This window comes from Pectinophora gossypiella, chromosome 12, assembly GCF_024362695.1.
Source record: "Pectinophora gossypiella chromosome 12, ilPecGoss1.1, whole genome shotgun sequence".
NCBI classification, from domain to species: Eukaryota; Metazoa; Arthropoda; class Insecta; order Lepidoptera; family Gelechiidae; genus Pectinophora; species Pectinophora gossypiella.
Window position 1 is genome coordinate 14,767,313 of NC_065415.1, and position 21,537 is coordinate 14,788,849.

At 36.6% G+C, this 21,537-nt stretch overlaps 1 non-coding gene across 1 annotated transcript; it reads left to right on the forward strand.

Moving 5' to 3' along the window:
* The first annotated feature begins 14,177 nt into the window (after nt 1-14,177).
* Trnav-uac (transfer RNA valine (anticodon UAC)) lies at nt 14,178-14,249 on the forward strand. The gene has a single exon. It is a non-coding gene; the product is annotated as a tRNA-Val (tRNA).
* Nucleotides 14,250-21,537: the final 7,288 nt, after the last annotated feature.

Genomic DNA, 21,537 nt, shown 5'->3' on the forward strand with positions numbered 1-21,537 from the left:
TTTATAGATTTTGATCTGGGGGGTTAAAAAGGCCACATCAAAGCAATTCATCTAAAAAGCAATCTTGCTATTTGGTATTTGTTTGCATTGGCACTGACTTTTATGATATACCAAACAGCCTCCGTGGTCTAGTGGTTAGAGCGTTAGGCTCACGATCTGGAGGTCCGGGTTCGATTCCCGATGGGGACATTGTCGAAATCACTTTGTGAGACTGTCCTTTGTTTGGTAAGGACTTTTCAGGCTTGAATCACCTGATTGTCCGAAAAAGTAAGATGATTCCGTGCTTCGGAGGGCACGTTAAGCCGTTGGTCCCGGCTATTAGCCGGAAAAACACCTCCACCAACCCGCATTGGAGCAGCGTGGTGGAGTATGCTCCATACCCCCTCCGGTTGATTGAGGGGAGGCCTGTGCCCAGCAGTGGGACGTATATAGGCTGTTTATGTATATGTATAATATGTAAATGATATACCAGATGGTAAAAACCATTAAAAAATAACACTTTTAAACTGAACATTTCGAATTTTCCTCAAAGAGATACAACTACCATAACGAAGCCTAGACTACTTTGACGAAGCCTGTGGTGGATTTAATGCTGTTTTATTTAGTTTTTCTTGCAATAATTACGTTGAATAAATGACTACCATAATGTATCTAGTGAAATATGATCTACCAGACCTTTCTACCAGAAGTTTAAAGACGTCATTAATTACCAATTGTGGTTGGTTGCAAGATGTCTTCTTTTGGCTGTGGCTTTTGTCGTGTGTCGAATTACGGAGAGCGGTGTCTGTCTGTCCAAAGAATCAATCAACTGATGGCAGCCCTACTTCGCAGCCTGAGTAAGGCAGGGCGCCTTAACAGGTGACCGCTAAAGATGCTCTTAACCAGTGCGATTTTCTTTTTTGGTGCGACCATCCCCAAAAGGAATGTCTGGGTTACATAACGTTGTATGAATGGGTTTACGTTTGGTTTACGTTTTGTTTTTGATTAGTTAGGAAAGTGGTTCGACTGTTATGGTGGATGTTGGTACACACGACGCTTTTGGTTGTGGACTGAAACGTTTTGGTCCGTTTAGGTTTGTGTTTGGTATGGGAACGTGTGAGTTGTTGAGATAGGTCTAGTTTAGTAGGTAACTAGGTAAGATAAGGTGCAAAAGTCCAATCAGTTTCTTGCAAAGTAATAAATTAACTGTTTTCGCTTAAGACCTTTGTTACATGTCGTTTCTGTAATAGACCAAAAACATCTACAAAAACGTCAGTTTTATAATTATGACAATTAATGATTCATAATTAAGAGGGCAAGAGTGAAGGCGCTTTTCCTGCAGGCATAACTTGGAAGTGGTTTTAATAATAATAATAATATCATTTATTTCAGGCATAAAACAAACCCATATACAACAAAAATAAAAGATACAATAAAATAAAATTATACAATAAAATGATATAAAATATGAAATAAAATAGGTCATACAATATTATTATTATGTTTTCCCAGGCCGATGTAGGGACATCCAATGTTTCGCAAAAGGGTTTGCGAAGTCTTCACTGATAGTCATCAGGATACCGTTCTGGCTGTTACGGAGCCGGTCCCAGAAGGAGGCAGTTCTTAGAATGGAGTAGACGTCAGGCACTCGCGCGTCAGCGAACATGCCCGATGCACTGCAGTAACGGGGTAGTTTCATTATAATACGAAAAGCGTCATTATCTTATTCTTTTTCTTATTTTCGTTTTCTTATTTTACGTTTTCTTATTCTCCTTATATGTATTATTATATTGTATAGGCTATTTGTTTATATATATATTATGTATTATTTTTTATTTTATTATTACTCTTTTCTTATGTTTTATTTTTGTTCGTTTTGATGTTTATGATTTTTTTTTCATGATGATAATCTCCATAGCGTTATCCCGTTTTGACAGGGTCCGCTTGTCTAACCTAAATATTTGATAGGTCAGATTTTTTTACAGAAGCGACTGCCTGACCTTCCTACCCGTGAAGCCCAAAACAGAAAATGCATTTCTCGGGAATGTGGATTTCCTCACGATATTTTCCTTCACCACTGAGCATTTATGATCCAAACAACTAATTATCATGTTTATATTATGTTTCAATTTTCCGAAGTTCCATCCCTTTTCTTGGAAGGTCTACCGGGCAACGCGCACGTTTCGAATACTGAGCGCATATGCGCGTGCGCCTTACTTTACTTTCCGCGCACATCCGCCGGACGCGCACCGTTGCGGGTTTAGGCCTAATTCGCCCGCCGCCATATTGTATGCGCGGGAGTCTACGTTGTTGTCACATGTGTCGATTACCTTTGTGCTTGGAGGTTGGAAAGGTCAAAAGGTATGAAGAAGATGATGATGGTTAAAGGTTTTAGTAGTTAGTTAAGTAGACACATATATGTGTTTTTTTTTTGTTAGCATTTAGATTCTTATAGCGTTTTACATTTGTGCTATCTTGCTGTTAATTTCCCTAAAAATAAATAAATAAATAATAAATAAGTCTGTCTGTATGACCAATACAATACTTAATAATATTTGCACAATGCTTATTATAAATGAAAACAAATGCAAATCTAACCCTAGCTTTAAGTTTGCATTGTTACTAACATCTATGGACCTGTGTCTGAAAAGAAATAATTTGAATTTGAAAAGCAATTGGTTTAAAGCAAACTTAGGTTATATAAGCTTAAGATTATATCTCTACTCCATCGCAAGATGAACTAAATAACTCACGAAGCTTTCTGTTAGACCAACGTGATAATGGTGAGCCGTATCGCCGTCTACAATGGTCGAGCCAACTGTGTTAGGTGGTGGTATTTATTTCTAGTCTTCTTCTTATCGTGTGGGTTGTGAGGTGACGTACCAACCTCATCAACCCTGGTGTCAGGGTTACTATTGAGCCGCCAAAGGCCCCTGACATGACTCATGTAACGACTACTTACTTACATCAGTAAGTAGTAACCGGGACCAACGGCTTAACGTGCCTTCCGAAGCACGGATCATCTTACTTTCGGACAATCAGGTGATCAGCCTGTAATGTCCTAACCAAACTAGGGATCACAAAGTGATTTTTGTGATATGTCCCCACCGGGATTCGAACCCGGGGCCTCCGGATCGTGAGTCCAACGCTCAACCACTGGACCACAGAGGCCGTTATTTCTAGTAAAAAAAAGGTTTCACGAAGAATAAACCGCACCTACCTATACAATATGGCGTTTGTTATGCAATTGGCGCGAAAGTAACTGTCCACCTCCTTCCGGTGTCACAGGAAATGCGTTATAGTGCGCGCGCGCAACCGTGTCAGTTATGATTGACATTGAAATTGGTATATTAGCATAGCCGCCAATGGTTTAGTGACCTTAACTGTTTAATGGACCCCTAAAAGTGCCCCGTTAATCTGGATTTAAACACGCATTCATGACCAGTAGGTATAAAGCACTCTCTTTAGAACCCTGTCGCACTAACATGTTTGACATCTACTAAGACTAACATAACAATTGGTCAAAAACGTTAATGTGACTGGGGCCTTAGTTCATGTGACTTGACCACTTAGAAAGTTGCAAACGGTCATAAAAACAGTCCGTCACGCCTTCACAAGCCACTTCCGAAGGGGTAGGGTGTATATACTATACACCCATTCCGCGCCAGCTATGTTTAAGCTCCATGTAATAGGAAGCGAACCTATTGATATTAACCGGGCACAAATCCTAGAAATCACGCATCAATGAGGTAAAAAACTGCCTATTTCTTCCACCAGGTGTCGCTTCTGTCGTGTGTTCTTAAATTTTGATAATTGTCCATACTGTTTAAGTAAAGAAACATATCACATCCCACTCGCGTCAGACAGAATACTGCGGGGGCGGAAGGCAAGAGGGAAACCACTGCCCTATTTTTCCCTAAAAAATAGCATTGAGAATACTACACCGACAAGAGCGTGGCTCTTAAATTAATTATGATGAAGTGACATCGTAAGGAATACCGAGATAATATCAAGTGGAATTTTTCATTGCGAAAGTATGGAATTGAAAATAATTTAAAAAAAGCATGCAAAAAACATTATGCGTCGGAAAAGTCCACTTAATATTAACTTAGACTCATGAGCTAGATCAGCTCTCTCAGTATCCAGCATGGTGACATTAACATCAAGGGTGCCACCTTTAATCGACTTTTAAAATAAGTACTTAAAAAAGTTTTATAAAACAGCAAAGACGTTCTGCAATCTCAAACCACATACCTACTATCCTAATCCAGTTGCATCTCCCTAGCATTATCCCGTTTTTCACAAGGTCCGCTTAACTAACCTGAAGATTTGACAGGTCCGGTTTTTTACAGAAGCGTCTGACCTTCCAACCCGCGAAAGGAAAACCAACCGAATACAGGTTAGGTCACAGCTAGCTCACCTCCGAAAATGCATTTTTCTTCACCGCTGAACACGTGATAATCATTTATGATTCAAAACATGAATTCGAAAACAAATTCGACAATCATTGGTTTGGGCCTATGCTGGTTTCGAACCTGTGACCTCAAAGTGAAAGGCAAGTGTTCTACCAACTGGACTACCACGGCTCACCAACTCAAGCTCACCTATTCAAGTTATAAACCGAATATAATATCGCTACAATCTCGATCTGCGCACAAATTACCTGCCTTGGGAAATCTCCACTCTTCCAAACTTAGATTGTCTTCTTGCGCATAATTTCAGTTTTATACTTTCCAAGTTTCTGTATATAGATGGATTTTGAAGCTTCACTGAAAACTTTTGAGTGTGGACTTTTTATTGTTCAAGGCCCCTGTGGTCTAGTGGTTTAAAGTTGGGCTCACGATCCGGAAGTCCCGGGTTCGAATCCCAGTTGGGACACATCACATAAATCACTTGATAATATCTTTCAAATTCAAATTCAAAAATATCTTTATTCAGCAGGTAACATAGTTCACTTTGAATCGTCAATTTTTACATAGCGAACGTCTCATCCGCCTAAAACTACTGCAGCTTCTCACAACCTGTATAGCCGGGGAAAAGAAGTTGCAAGAAAAACCTCGGCACAGGGCCCTAGACGTTCTTTTAAAAAAAATAAAAATAAACATAAAATATTGGTATACAATTGAGTAATTTAGCTGCCTAATATCAGTTCTGAGACAGTTAATCCCATGCATTCATATCTTCTAAATAATCACTAACTTTATAATAACCTTTTTTGTAAAGTTTTTGTTTAACTACTGTCTTTAAACAGTTGAAAGGCAAATTCTGAATGTCTCTGAATGTATCTAGTTTGTTTAGTACATTACAGGCTTACCCTCTTGCTCTGATCTCACTCTATTTTTTTTTTGTTTAGGTTTTCCCTGATGGGTAAGGCAAAGGGAACTATGCCCATACAGCCATATCTTACGTATTTTTTTTCTTGATGATTGATGAAATGATGAAAGGTGATGATGATGAAACCTAAGCCCCCACCCTCGGAGTAGACTCCTACTCCGAACCCCAAACGAATTAACTCAAAAGTCCGCATAAACTTTCGAGTTATGAAGCGGCTTCTTGGCACGAAGCGAAAATAGGCAGATACAATTTGTTCATTGAATACCCCGATATAATAACACTCGCGAATGTCTTCCGACTAACTTAATGTGATTATTAACCACAAAACACCACTTCGTATTAATTATTTAGATTATTCAATTAAGAAAGCAACTGTCCCGTTCCCGTTTCCCGCCAAAAAGCCTAATCCCACTCTAGGTGTGGTCGGCACAACATGTATTACTTTTTCATTCAATTCTGTCAGTTGTCATCTCCGACCTGTCAAATCTTCAGGTTAGGTAAGCGGACCCTGTGAAAAACAGAATAACGGAAGGGGGATGATGATTATGAATCATCATTTCCACGTTAAAAGAAATTGTACATCATAGAAGGAAAGCTAGAAGGAAAGAGAGGAATCGGAAGACCAAGAAGAGCTTACAAGGAACAGATTAAAGAAAAGGTTAACGTTATATCTTGTAGGGAAATCAAGGAATTGGCCTTTGATAGACTGGAATGGAAAATGCTACACCGACAAGAGCGTGGCTCTTAAATTCATGATGATGATGAGAAATTGTAACGCTTTTTGCATTTTAAAGACGTAAAATATATCATAAATAGTCTCTGAAAGGGTCATTATAATCATTATTCATCGTTTTTTTTTTCTAATCGATTAACTAGTTATTTATTTTTCCCCCAGTAAACATATAGCTAAGCAAATTATAAAGACATCCAATACTCAATAATATGGCACATTGAAATGACTTTATGCCTTATTAGTGTAACTTCTAGTATGGCCAGGCCTCGTCTCGGAGTAGGGCTAATGAGCTAAATTGACATAAATTGATCGAAGGTAATTACTGCGGAAAAATATTACCAGCATAATTAGATGCTTTAACTATGTACATTCCTGCAGTTGTCAGGAAATGTGATTTATTTGGGTCAGCCGTGATGGAAATAAGACACGATTTATTTCTTCAATATGGCATCCCCATTGACCACCAATCTGTTATAAAATAACATAAATATTTGCCAAATGTAAGTACTTACTTTTATTTACCCAATGTCCCTCGGTAATTATCGCATTTCCAAATACAAACGAATGATAATTTCCATGTTTCCATATTCGATTTATGAAAAAAATCAACAATAAAGTACTCAGTTCGGAATTCAAATTCTGACACACGATAAATCGAATAGTTGATACATGGAAATTAACATTCTTTTGTATTCGGAAATGCGATAATTGCCAAGGGGCATTAAGAAAATCAAAGCATTGTTTTTGTTGTTGAGGAGTTCCTAACGCCGCTTTTTTTCCAAGTCGTAATAAGTAAGTAAATAGAATAGGCTAGTTTCCAACTATCAGTCTGTTTTCTACTATCAATTGGTCAATTTTTACTAAACGTCAAAACACGAAATTACTATAGAATTTGTATGAAAAAGCAAACTGTGACGTCATAGAAAAACGTGACAAAATGTCGCACTTACTATTAAATAGGTACATTTTTCATTATTAAAATTCATAAATAAGTTTTTTTTTTAAACTTTTTTGACACCTTTCGATCTGTCTTTATTTAGTAATCAGAATTTCATAATTTATCTTTGACCTAGGAAACTACCCAATTGTAGGATATAACTAAATTAAATAGAACAGTGCTTCCTCTGTGAGCATTAACAAAAAAACGATTTTCGATTTTGTCTAACCAAAATATCCTACTGTAAGTTTGACAGTTCATTGAAAAAATGTTCGTTAGATACTTGTAAGGAAATTAACTTAATAAATCAACCTAATAGACATTGATTTATTCAACGACAGCGAAACGGATGTCATATTAGGTATAATTATAATACAAATTAATCACACCATAAATCTATTTAAACGCTTGTAGAGGTACTTAATAGTAAAAGAGGAAAATGTACTACGTACTTGGGTGAATATCAAAATTTTAAGTTTGGTGGCGAAATTTAATATTATTTTTTCGTGAAAAATTGGGTTCCGACATGAAAAAAATCCAAAAGGATCTTGGGTTCCGACAATTTTTCACGAAAAAATAATATTCGCCACCAAACTTGGCAGATTTTGACATTCACCCACTTACTTCTGCCCCGCAAGAGCAGCGGAACGCATAAGGGAAACTACTGCCGAAAAACTGACCTAAAAAGAGATGTCCTAAAAAGTTACACTGACAAGAGTGTGGCTCTTAAATAAGTGATGATGACTTACTTACTACAAAATAAAATTTCCTTATTTATTAAGTAGACGAAAACAGAGAGATATGTAAGTATATACGTTTCCCTTTTGTGTCACGCATAGTTCCTACTAGTAAAAGGAAAGGTCCCAATTCATTAATCTGCCCACTAATAAGTATGGTTTATATACCAAATTATAATTAATTTCCCATTAGTCCACAACAATTATTCACCCACAACATTCTTATAAAACCTATCTATGATATAAACACCCTTTGACATCTTTGTTACCAGTTTAATTCCAGACCTAATTAAATTAATAACATTACCAAATATAGATAAAACTAATAATTAACGAAGGTACGTACCATCGTTAATTATTATTACTCTAATAAAAATGTATACCTTACTAAATAAGTAGAAAAGTGAGGTCTATGCGCATAAAAAAAAACAATAAAAAAAATGGCCTCCGCAAAAAAATATGGCGACAGTGACAGCCAATGCTACATGTAGTTACGAGAGACTCCACCCATCTTTCTTTTTTCAAAATTGTAATATGACAAGCTAGATGCGAAATCAAAATTCGTAGCACACACTACGCGCATTTTTTACGATGTGCGCTCGATATGCTGCGTAAATTCCATTGGAGGCATTAAAATTGTGAAGAGCGTACCTTTTTGCCGGGACCATCGAGTAATTGTAATTATTGGTAGGGTACGGTACAGGACCACATTGATATTACTTTGGTTAGGGTCAGTTGTTATTTTTGGTCTGTGGTGTTTTACTTTTTCAGAGACAACTGTTGTATTGGCAGCTGCTTTTGATCGCAGTAATTTAACAAACATCATACTTAAATATTTTTTTTGTGCAATAAAGTTTATTATTATTATGATTATTATTTCCATATCTCGGGCCTATGGTTTCCCGGACTTTTGGAAGGCGTGCGTGGGGCCGAAGCCAACTCGTAGAGGCCCCTTAAAACAATTTATTAATCTAAATGTTGTGTGCCACGTTTACGAAATAAAGACAGATCTAGAACTAACGAAAAACATTTTCTTGTTTCTATTTTACTTATGAATTTTAATCAAGAAAAATGTAATAATAAGTTCGACATTTTATCACGTTTTTACTATGACGTCACAGTGTGCTTTTTAAAACAAATTTTTTAATTTGTTTTTCTATGTTCACGTAACAGTAGTGTGTCTCTTCAATTTATAATTCTTAATCATTTATTCGCAATAAAAATGGTATTAAAGTTTGCAGTTGGTCAGCATTTAACATTTGATCTACATTTTTTGTTATTTAAATTATAACATGCAAATAGTAAAATAAAATTGATAATTTAAATTTAAATCATTAAATACATTAATTATGAAATAATAATAAAATAAATCACAATGTCATTATTCACATTACACATCACAATAAAACAAACAATACACAAAAAAGAGAAAAGAAATAAAATAAAATAAAAAAGAAAAATAATGCTAATTTTCATGTTCATCAATTATTAGATTAATCTTATATCAGAATTTGAATTCAAAATTTAGTACTTACTTCATAGGTGATGTTAATTAGTTCAAATATAAAGTTCTAAATTCAAAATCTGTTACACGATAAATCGAATAATTGATGATCATGGAAATAAGCATTCGTATGTATCTATTCAGTGGCCAACAGCCTTCGTGGTCTAGTGGTTAGAGCGTTAGGCTCACGATCTGGAGGTCCGGGTTCGATTCCCGATGTGGACATTGTCGAAATCACTTTGTGAGACTGTCCTTTGTTTGGTAAGGACTTTTCAGGCTTGAATCACCTGATTGTCCGAAAAAGTAAGATGATTCCGTGCTTCGGAGGGCACGTTAAGCCGTTGGTCCCGGCTATTAGCCGTAAAAAACACCTCCACCAACCCGCATTGGAGCAGCGTGGTGGAGTATGCTCCATACCCCCTCCGGTTGATTGAGGGGAGGCCTGTGCCCAGCAGTGGGACGTATATAGGCTGTTTACGTACGTACGATGTATCTATTCGGAAATGCGATGATTGTAGAGGGACAACAAGAAATTAAGATCATTGGTACTCACCTACTCTCGATTTATTGAGAAACATAGCCCTAAATGTCCCTTTCCTTCCTTCTTTCCTTGGTCTTTTCCCTTAGCAGGTTGGGAGGCCAGACAGGCAGTCGCTTTTGTAAAAAAACCGGACCTGTCAAATCTTCAGGTTAGGTTAGAGGACCCTGTGGAGAGATGGTGATGACGAAGCCCCAAAGGTAACATGCAGCAACTCTTGGTACTGACATAATATGAATATGAATTTAATATTTTTTATGTCTTTATTAAATCAACTCGTAATAGGAAATCAAGTCGCAATTGATACATATAAATACGTTATGTACATAAAATATCCAAATATGGCTGTAGATTATTTCTTATTTAATTGCTAGACATGTTAGTCTAGCTATTAAATTTAAGCGAGAAACCGCTTAAATGACATAATGGCCCCGATTCCTGCAGACACCGCCTAATTTTATTTTAAGTTATATCCGACATTTTCATATCCGTCGAAAAGGAAAGAGACGGATGATTCACAGCTCTTAATTTTAGGAAGAATGAGTAAATGAATGAATAACCCGGGTGAATCAAAAGGTACCTCGCTGGTATGCAATCCGTTTGACGTGCTGTCTACTTAACTGTGACGGGTTATTGACGGATGTAAAATTTTTAGACGGTTGGTTTAGATTTATGCTTAAAATTGACGTGTGTTCCATAAATTTTATGCTTGTCGATTACCCGTCCCTTTCCTTTTCGGCGGATAAGAAAATGACAGATATAACTTAAAATAAAATTAGATGGTATTTGCAGGATTACAAAGCCCGGGAAACAAATGCCAACACAAATAGGAAAAGCCTATATATAAGCCGATATTAAAATTACCTTATATTTTGTTGTGAATTTAGACCTGTAACTGTTCGCGTAATAGGAAAAGTGTGCAAAATGTAACTGTATGGCATTGGTTTAGGCCTGTGCTGGATTCGAATCTGCGACCTCAAAGTGAGAGGCGAGCGTTCTACCAACTGGGCTACCACGGCTCTTAATTAAGGTACTTATTTAATTACATCCCATGGAATATGAAAAGCATTTGGCAGTTCGATAATAGGTAACTATGACATCAGGGGATTAAAGCTAAGTTCAAAGCAATCCCATATATTTAAGACTGTCCATTTTCGTTTTTTTTTCTCGACTAAGTATACAGGTTGTGAGTAGTTGCTGTTTGATTGAAGTTAGGTTAAAACTACTGTTTTAGGCGGATGAGACGTTCGTTATGGAAAAATTCACGATTGAAAGTATAACTATTTTACCTACTGAATAAACATATTTTTGAATTTGAATTTGTCGCTCTCCGAAATAGTTTGCAATTGTCGCTTTTTGATTTTTTTCCCGACTATACAGGTCGTGAGAAGCTGTTGTTTGATTAGTTAGTTTAAAACCGTTTTAGGCGGATGATACGTTCGTTATGTAAAAATTAATGATTCTAAGTGTATCTATGTTACCTACTGAATAAAAATATTTTTGAATTCGAAGTTTTCGCTTTCCGTAATAGTTTTCCCCCTAACCCCCAGACATGGCAATGACGGTCGTCGACCTTACAGCCTATACAAGAAGAATCATTACAATATTCATACGACAATGGTGACAATACTACGCGAGTCGGAATTCTGCACAAATCGTCGAGATAGCCGTCCGAATGACGGCCGTGAAAACCTTCAGGCATTGCGATGGGCGGCGTGTGCGCACCCAAACGCGGAGCGGACGCGCGGTTTAGGCGTACACGTGCGCGCGCATACAGATTTTAGATATGCAGTAACCATCATGCTTTAATTGGATGGATAAATAATTAAGTATTTGTAGTCGCTGATTGTGCATAGAATTCTTATATAATCCATTCCGGCTGAAGATAATGATGAAAAGTAACCTTGTCTCTAACAAAGAAATCTCTTCTAGCTGCCCTGAAATCAATATGGGTGTCAATTGTGTTCTGGAAACTAACCCCTAGTCTATAGGTTATGTACGAGTCTATCGAGTATCGTTGTGAGTATACAAACTTAACACGTTCACTGTGTAACTGAGTATAAGATATCAACCCCTCACGTGCAATGTTATTTATGGCAAGAAAAGATGTGGCCCACATATGGGACATGCACGTATGATTTTCAAATGTATTGCCTCACATGTAGTTCATAGACAGTGAGCGTGTTAAAGAATCTATTACAATCCAAATCAAATAAAATACAATCCAAGCCCGACTAATAATCGACTAGTAATTTGCAACTATAACTGCAACTATTATTTATAACTGTACCTAAATTTAGACGCAATAATCTTTATCTTAAAACAATTTTTTGGTATATTCGCACATTCACCCAACATATTTTTTTTTAAATACGTCATAACACACAAATATATAGAAAACCATATCAGGCGTCATAAAGCCCTTCCGAAAGCGAGCCCCGCCCGAACGTACCTTTATCTTTATGATACGTACAACATTACTCGTATATACTAACTGCACTCAAATAATGTCGTTTTTTTTTTTTTTGTCTTTAATTTACTTAAGGGCTTTTAAAATAATGTCGTTGAAACATAGTAACACGAAAAAGATTTATTCTACAACACAATTCTACCCTCTGCTTATTCTTGTCCCATGTCGTTTTGGAAATATATTCGAGAATCACCCTATTTTTCATATTGTCTATTTCGTAAGAGGAAAAGTCTGGTTATTCTTGACGAGAGTGCTTTTTGTTGTATTTTCTTTTCCTGGTTTGCATATACTTGGATATAATTCACGCATGTAAGCTATTGGGGTGGATATAACCACAATTAATTGACAGAAAGTTTATTTTGACATGGCATATAAGTGACAACTAAAGAAAATGACACGAATTTCACTATCGTTCTAGAATACACATAAATTATTAGTCAAATGTAAAAACAGAACCGAAATTCGTTGAAAAATGTCACAGATACAAACATTCAAAATTAGGGAGTTAGAAAGAGATGACAGGAGGTGTCGCTAATGCCATATATGATAATACAAGCTAAATACGAAATCCGTGTTGCTAGAACGGGACGGAGAACATTCCTCATAATGTATTTTAACAATTAATATCTCTGTGTTGGATGAGATATTGGAAAACGAACTTAGAAGGAACCTTAATACATAGCAAGTTGTCTTCTGGTGAGTAGTGACGAATCTGTCTGTCCTCTTTTCTAGTTATCGTATGGGTTATGAGGTGGATGGTAATCCACCTCACTACCAGAATAATAATAGTTACCTATTATTGAGCCCCCTAAAAACATGGCTCATTTAACGACTACTAACTTACATCAGTAAGTAGTAACCGGGACTAACGGCTATCCCTAGTTGTCTCCTCCCTGATTATTTTTTTTTAATTAATTGTGCATCATTATTTTTTTTTAATTTAAATGATACAAATCGGCCGACCTTTACACATCAAGTCTCCAAAATTCCAAATTAATGGCCACCCTATCCCAAACTGACGCGCACGCCCAACTAGGGTATGTTATTAAAATAATGTGACCATACAATGACCGGGCAAACATTCGACTACCGAGTATGAATTTTTAATGGTAGTTTTTCTTACAATGCCTATTGACATGGGGAAAATTTTACAACGACAAGCGCGCATTAAAAAGAAACTTATGTGAAGTACATAAATGCGGTCTGAATAAGAATTTTATGCCGCGACTAATGTGGTATAGGTCTATGTGTTTTTTCTTGTAAATATGTCGTCACCATTGGTCGCTGTAACTTATAGAATGCGTTTCGCATTTGCAAATTAACAATGTTGTACGCTATTGACGATGAATTGCATATCTTAATGTGCTATCAGTAAATGCTTATGTAAAACGTATTTAAATTATACCTTGAGGCCTGTTGAATGTATATGTCGTGGCCAGATCGTAAAATTGAACATTTCATGATGTGTTCGACCATTTCATGAAATGGTCATTTTTAATGAAATGACCAACTTAAGTTGACCATATCGTTGAAACGTCAACGTTTAATGATATATCAATCAACGTTTAGCCGTATCGTTAATGTAGGCGGTGTCCATGCTATGTGGTGTAATAAAAATGCTAACTTTTGGCCATATCATGAAGTAATCATGCATTTAGTTGCTCATATCGTTAAACGTTTTGTGTTCATTGAACTGGCCAAACTACATCATGATTTGGCCAACGAATGATATTCTATTTCATGAAATATGATGATATAATGATCGAGCACATCATGAAATGATCAATTCTATGATTTAGCCACGACATATACACATGCTGTCAGACATAAATTCTCTTGCATTCCCTAATCATCATCCTCCTGCCGTTTTCCCACTCTAGGTAAGTGTGAGTGACACCACATGTATTCCTCAGTCATCATCTCAGTACTCCCTCCGTGTAGTACGGCCTCCGTGGTCCAGTGGTTGAACGTTGGGCTTACGATCCGGAGGTCCCGGGTTCGATTCCCGGTGGGGACATAACACAAAAATCACTTTGTGATCTAAACGATTACGTTGTTTTACACTGCAAATGTTGTGTGCACCTATATTTTTTTTTTTGGCTTATGTAACAGTCTAATTCCTGATGTATACAAGTTGGGTCACATAGGTACCTCCGAAAATGTATTTCTCAGGAATGTGGGTTTCCTCACGATGTTTGATGTGTGCTGTGATGTTTGGTGCGCCTCTATCCGGGCTATCTCTATATCCATCGAAAAAATCCCCATCGGGAATCGAACCCGGCCCTCCAGATCCTGAGCCCAACGCCCGAACCACTAGCCAACGTAGGGTGTTGGCTGGTTGATTCAGGGGAGGCCTGCGCCTTGCAGTGGGACGTATATAGGCTCTTTATGTTATGTTATTAATATTATGCCATTTTGTATACTTAATGCTCCACTATGCTAGGAAGGGTTCTATGGCTTTTACGACATGCCCGGGAAGATAAGCAGCTGAGCGCGGTTTGTTTTCTTTTTATCGCTCCCAGTCCACTATTGAAAAGTCATCGCTAATTTAAGAGCCACGCTCTTGTCGGTGTAGCTTTCTCCATTATTGTCTATCAAAGGCCAATTCTTTCACTTTCTTAAGACACGACGTTCACCATCTCTTTAATCTGTCCCATGTAGGCTCTCCTTGGTCTTCCCCTCAAAGAAAAAATATTGACATGTATTGAGGACAGAAGAGGCAAGATGATTGGACACTTAATAAGAAATGACTAGTTTATTAAAAACATCATAGAAGGGAAGCTACAAGGAAAGAGAGGAATAGAAGAATAGTGATTTATAAATCCAAACAGCCTTGTACGAATGAATAGGAAGTTACATCTGTCTCAATTAATGTCTGTCTACAGAGAAAAAAATAAAATATTTCTACTTGAATTCCTAATTACATAGGCAAGTATTTATTTTATTACACTTGAGTCGTCTGACTAACCAACTGTGATGCAAGAATATCGAGTTTTAATACTCCTTGAGCCTCTATCTACCTCTGTGGGATATTTACTTTGTTAAACCAACAAATGAAAAAAAAATGGAAAAAAAATAATGATGAACTGAAAAAAAATAATGATGATGTATAATAATGGGTTGGGTTAAATTGAATTCTATAGTCTCTGCTTACCCCGGTGGGAAATAGTCGTGAGTTTATGTATATATGTATATGTAAACCAACAACGAAACGCAAATAACGAAACGGTTATTGATTGTTTTATAACGAAATGCTTATTGAATCTTGAATATAATCTCATCCCCTATTCCCAGTAGTCTTACCGAGCTGAACTACTGAGAATTTCCTTCCCAATAGACTTAAGAGACTAAGAAGTAAGACTTTGCTTTTCCCATTAGTTTCACTATGTCAAAATTTTTCACTGAGTGTCTAATCCGTCATGACACTTCAATTCTCCAATTATATTTATCTCTCTCAACACTTATGTACATGCGACACACACACTCATTCTCCCACATATTCATAAGCAACCCACACTTACACAACTTACATACCCACACTCCAATACTTTAAATTTTATATTTATATTTTAAGTTTCCTGTGATATTTTTGTTGGCAAATTTAGTGTCAATCTTACAAGACTTGTCCGCGGTTTCCCAAGGTACAGACTCCGCCTAGTTTGGGAACACCTGTTCATTTTGTAACACTTATAACTATTGTACCCTACCTCAAACATATGCCTTCTTTTTTATATTATTTCTGATAATAAAAACATTTTGGTTTGATTTGATTTGAAACTGAAAACGTTGCTAAAATGCGTATGCGATTTTCGTCAAATGGCATTCACTTTCACTATATGGCCGGCCAATTGAGGACGGTAATGGTTTACGTATTTCCTTAAACCCTGCTTGGCCGGAAAGCCTGGTTGTAGGTTGAGTTTGCAACCACAGTAAACCATAGACCAGTCTCTCATAAAACACAAAACACTAGCTCTCATACGGATTCGCCGCAATACATACATCGAATTAGGATTGCAAACTACGCACCCTGAAAGGCAGTGGACGCGATAGCCGTGTATGTACAGACTGACAGTCAGTCAGACATACTATTGCTAACATAGTTTTGTTTACATCCACTTTACAAATAAGTGTTGTTTATAACAGACAATCTATACAGTATCCTTTTCTTGTTAACCCTTTCACGGACAGAGACCATGGGTCATTGGTGGTTCATAATAGGTATTATGACACCTTGGAATCGGAACGTCCGTAGACGTTCTGTCCTTGAAAGTTTTAATCTTACCATGTAATATGTGGATAGCTGTAACCTAACATTGTACAATTACCTACTTACATAATATGACTGTTGCTGTCCCAAATAAAATACAATAAAAAAGACTTGTTTTTTTGAAGTGAAAGTCTATTAATCACCTATTTTTTTCCAACGATCTTTTTCTACTGTCATTTTGTTAAATGGTGGACGAAACGTGTCTTGAATACTAAATATTTTTGTTTATTACAGCACGTAAAGAATATTTAAGGGAAAATAGGGCGATAAAAAATAAAGGAACACAATAACAATGTTGTGTTTGTTTATGGTGTCATACAGAGGCGAATATACCTCACACATACACACACTCTCTCACACATTTAACGGCCTCCGCGGTCCAGTGGTTGAGCGTTGGGCTCAGAATCCGGAGGTCTCGGGTTCGAATCCCGGTAAGGACATATCATACAAATCACTTTGTGAGCCCTGGTTTGTTTAGGACATTACAGGCTGATCACCCGATTGTTCAAAAGTAAGATCCGTGCTTCGGAAGGCACGTTAAGCCGTTTGATCCGGTTACTACTCACAGATATAAGTACGTAGTCGTTACATGAGGCACTTTTTGTTTGCATCCTTCGCAGGTTGGAAGATCAGACATGCAGTATGCCTTTTTACACGAGGTCCGTTTACCTAACCTGAAGATTTGACAGGTCCGGTTTTTTTTTACAAAAGCAACTGCTTGTATGACCTTCCAAGTCTCCAACCCGAAGGGAAATCCAGTCCAATACAGGTTACGTTACATACCTCCGAAAATGCATTTGGCGGAAATGTCCTCGCGATGCTTTCCTTCACCGCTGAGCACGTGATAATCATTTATGATCCAAACATGAATTTGAAAACAGGAAAATCGTTAGTTTAAGTCTGTGCTGGGCATCGAACTTGTGGACTTACATTCAGGCTTGCCCTTAATGTTGTTTTAAACATCCAAAGGATAAACAAAGCATCGTTTGTATATCGATCCCTTTTGAATAATTGTGGTAATTTGAATAAACGCGCCTTGGCAGATGTTTACTAAGATTCTGTAATTAATTGTTTCAAAGATAACTTTTAACGATGAGAAATTGAAACGGTTTTGTCGGTGACAATATTTATTATTGACAGAGTGAAACGAAACGATTTTAATCCCGTTCAATGGGTTGTGTAGAAGAGATTGCTTCACTTATATAAGATGGGCAATTGGGTCGTGTACTAGGTTCAAGATAAATTCTGAAATTCTAATTACTAAATAAAGACAGATGTAAAACTAACGAAAATAATTTTAATTTTTCTATTTAATAACTTATTTATGAATTTTAATCAAGACAAACGTAATAATAAGTGTGATATTTTATCACGTTTTTCTATGACGTCACAGTGTGGTTTTATATTAATTCCATAGTAATTTTGTCTTTTGACTTTTAGTAAGAAGTAACTGATTTGACTAGTTGGCTACTAGCCTATTGTACCTTGTTTGTTCTGTATCCGAATTCAAATTCAAATTCAAAAATATCTTTATTCAGTAAGTAACATAGTTACACTTTCAATCGTCGTGTTTTACGACATAACGAACGTCTCATCCGCCTAAAATTACTGCAGCTTCTCACAACATGTAGGTACTTCTATAGCCGGGGAAAAGAACCTGCAAGAAAAACCTCGACACAGGGCTTGGACGTTCTTTAAAAAAAAACATTAGACGTTCTTTAAAAAAAACATTAAATATTGTTATACAATTTAGTAATTTGGCTGCCTAATATCAGATCCCAGACAGTAAATCCCATGCATATCGTCTAAATAATTACTAACCTTATAATAGATAGATAGATAGATAATACGTTTATTTGGGACAACAGTACAAGTAGGTTACAAACAATCAGTAATACATACAGTTTGAAACATAACAATAACAAACCACTAACAACTAACTTTAACACTAATAACTTTTTATACAAAGTTTCTGTTTAATTGTTGTCTAAAAACTGTTCAAAGGTAAATTCTGAATACCACCATGATATCAAGTTCTTTTCTGGTTACATGTGGCTCTGCCCATCCCACTAGGGATTGCGCGCGTGAGTTTATATATGTATATGTACGTATGATGATAGTCTATCTATCTATCTATATCAACCTAAATTTATATCCAATTTTGGACCTAGGCCTCTTCCATGTTTTTCCACCTCCGACGATTTGGGCTATCGACATCCAGTCATATCCTACGTGCCGTGCGATGTCGTCCTTCCATCTCATTGGTGGTCTTCCTCTCGGTCTTGTGAATGCTCGTGGGCGCCACTCTAACAATATCCGGGTCCATCTTTCTTCGCTCATTCGAGCAATGTGTCCCGCCCATCTCCACTTGCGTTCGGCAATTACTTTTACCACATCCCTAAACTTGGTTTTAGAACCAAAGTATTTCTCTTCCTTCTAATGATGATAGTAAAAGTTAATATTTAGATTCCAAACGTGAGCCTCGTCGAGTGATAGTTGACAAACCCGCATTGGCTTCATAAACATACATACATACATACAAGTCTATGTATGGGCAGTGTATGGGAATATGTAATGGATTGACCACTGGCCACCTTATCGGATGTATGTCAATTGGACAGAAGTGGCGTGGAGTGGTTTTGTTATAAACTAATTATTGCTCGCGACTTTGTTCACCGCGGTAGAGCACCATTAAAACTGTATTTTTTTAATGACACTTATTGTCGGTTTGCCTTAGATGACTTTAACTACTTGTCCAGACAAATGGGAAGCGCTAAGGGCTCTCACCCGGCAAAGTGGTACAAAAGTAGCCAACACGTTGTGGAATATTTTTATTTAGTTACAACATTGCTCTTATAATGATTTGGGGATCTGCCTACCCCAATTAAGATTATGGGCGCGGTTTTTTATGTAAAGAACATGCACATCGCATTCACACTTTGGAAGAATTCACACAAGACAAGGTTTACGAGCTTTTAAGAATTATTCTGTAGTAATTTTCGGTCCAAAGACAACTCCATGGCTTTTTACCTGTCAATATTGAACATTCATTATCAATCAAGCAAGCTGATTGGCTGACAGCCGACCAATAGCAAGTTACGGCGACAAAATTGAATTTCGATTTTATTGACGCCATCGAGTTATACTAAATATCGATATCATACGCCAATAATTCATGAACCGTTCACGGTAATGCGACATATTATAAAAGTTGCAATCACAAAAGGAATCGTGAAGGATCGAAGGTCTTTTTATTCTGGTCGCGTTCGATCATTAAATACTATTGATTTTTTTTGCGTATAATGTATGATGACGACTCTAGGTCTAGTTTTTATCGATTCGATATTTAAAATGTTTAAATAGTTTATTTATTTTAATTGATTAGTTAGTAGTTTCTTGGCAGCCATTTTTTTTTGTAATAAAAGGTAATAATTACGTTGCTATTCAAATAGTAAATGTTTTTTTTAAATAGGTTTACGTTTGACCACAATCGATGGAATGAAATCTATACATATAGAATGAGATCTCACTTCACGGTAAGTCAAAATAAAGCCTAAATTGGTATGCGCTTAACTAGTACATGCCTTTTACTTTAGTTTTGAGAAAAAGTGAATAGGTTTTTTAGCGTGTGGGTTGTGAGGTGAATCACCACCCTCATCAACCCTGGTGTCAGGGTTATTTAATAATAACCCTTAATAGGAATGCAATCCCGACTCGAGATTGCAAATTCCAGATCCCGCGGGATTGGAAATATCAATTCCGCGAGATTCCGAAGTTATCGGGATCTCGTCAAAAAAGTAAAGTAAGGATGGCTGAAAACGACGAAAACTGTTTTTTTGTGATACTGAGGTTAATTAAAACAATTATTTCTTGACAGGAAACAAAAACCTTTATTCTTCAATATTACTAACTAAATAATTAAGGTTACTTTGCAAATCAGCATAAACAAAACGGAAAGTATAACTCAAGGAGGTTCGTCCAATCCCGTCAATCTCCAATGGGATCTCGTCATATCATGCTTGCGCTCATACTTTATGTAAAAAAGCTATAAGATTAATGATTACCTAAATGATAAAAATGTCTGGTATTGAATGTGTTCCTCTAGTTATTAAATAACTTGTAATGTACCCTCATTGATTTAAAAGATGTGTTGCTGTTGCAGTTTCTTGTCATTTCTTCTCCTCAGCCATAACACCTTGCGAAATGACGTAAATTCAAAAATGTTACATTGACCTTCAACAAGTTTAACCATGATAATTACGTTGAATAAATGATTCTGATTCATGCTTCGGGATTGATCCCGAAAAATTAGACGAGATCTCGCAAGACGGCTCATGCATCGATTACTCTCTAACAACAGCACTAACTAGTTTTCGTTACGATGTCACTAGCACCCTAGTGGAAGCCGAGACATTTTTCTTACCTTTGATGGGTTTGCTCTTGGTCCCAGACCAACCAATTAGCCAATAAGCCAACCAATAAGTAATAAGTATTTTGACCAAAAAGTTAATAATTAACATAACGAATATTTTTGTCAGGTCTGTTTTTATTGACGAGACTTACTTGGCCGGACAAAAAACCCGGTATCCTGACAGGTCTTGGATAGAGTTAGGTGTCACATTATTATTATTGCGTATGGCATACAAAAAATAAAATATCCTGCGTGGATCAAATATCCAGCTTAAGCTCCCTTAACCAAGTCACATGAGGAAAATGAAATCACAAAGTACATTTTTTAAGTTTTATTATAAAATTGAAACGAGAGGAACATTATTTATTATAAGTAAAACAATGGTTACATCTTGCCTTGTTCGTAGTTCAACAATACTGTCAACAAAGTAACATAATATTATAAATGCTTCCACGATTCGTTACCGAATAAACCTGCGAACTGTCATAATTAAAAAAAAAACATTAAAAAAGAAAAAAGGACAGAAAAAAATAAAAATCAATAGGTTATAAAAGAATTTCAAAATGTGTGACGGAGTTCGAATTTCGAAAATAAAATAAAATAATTTTAATGAGCATTTCCAAAATG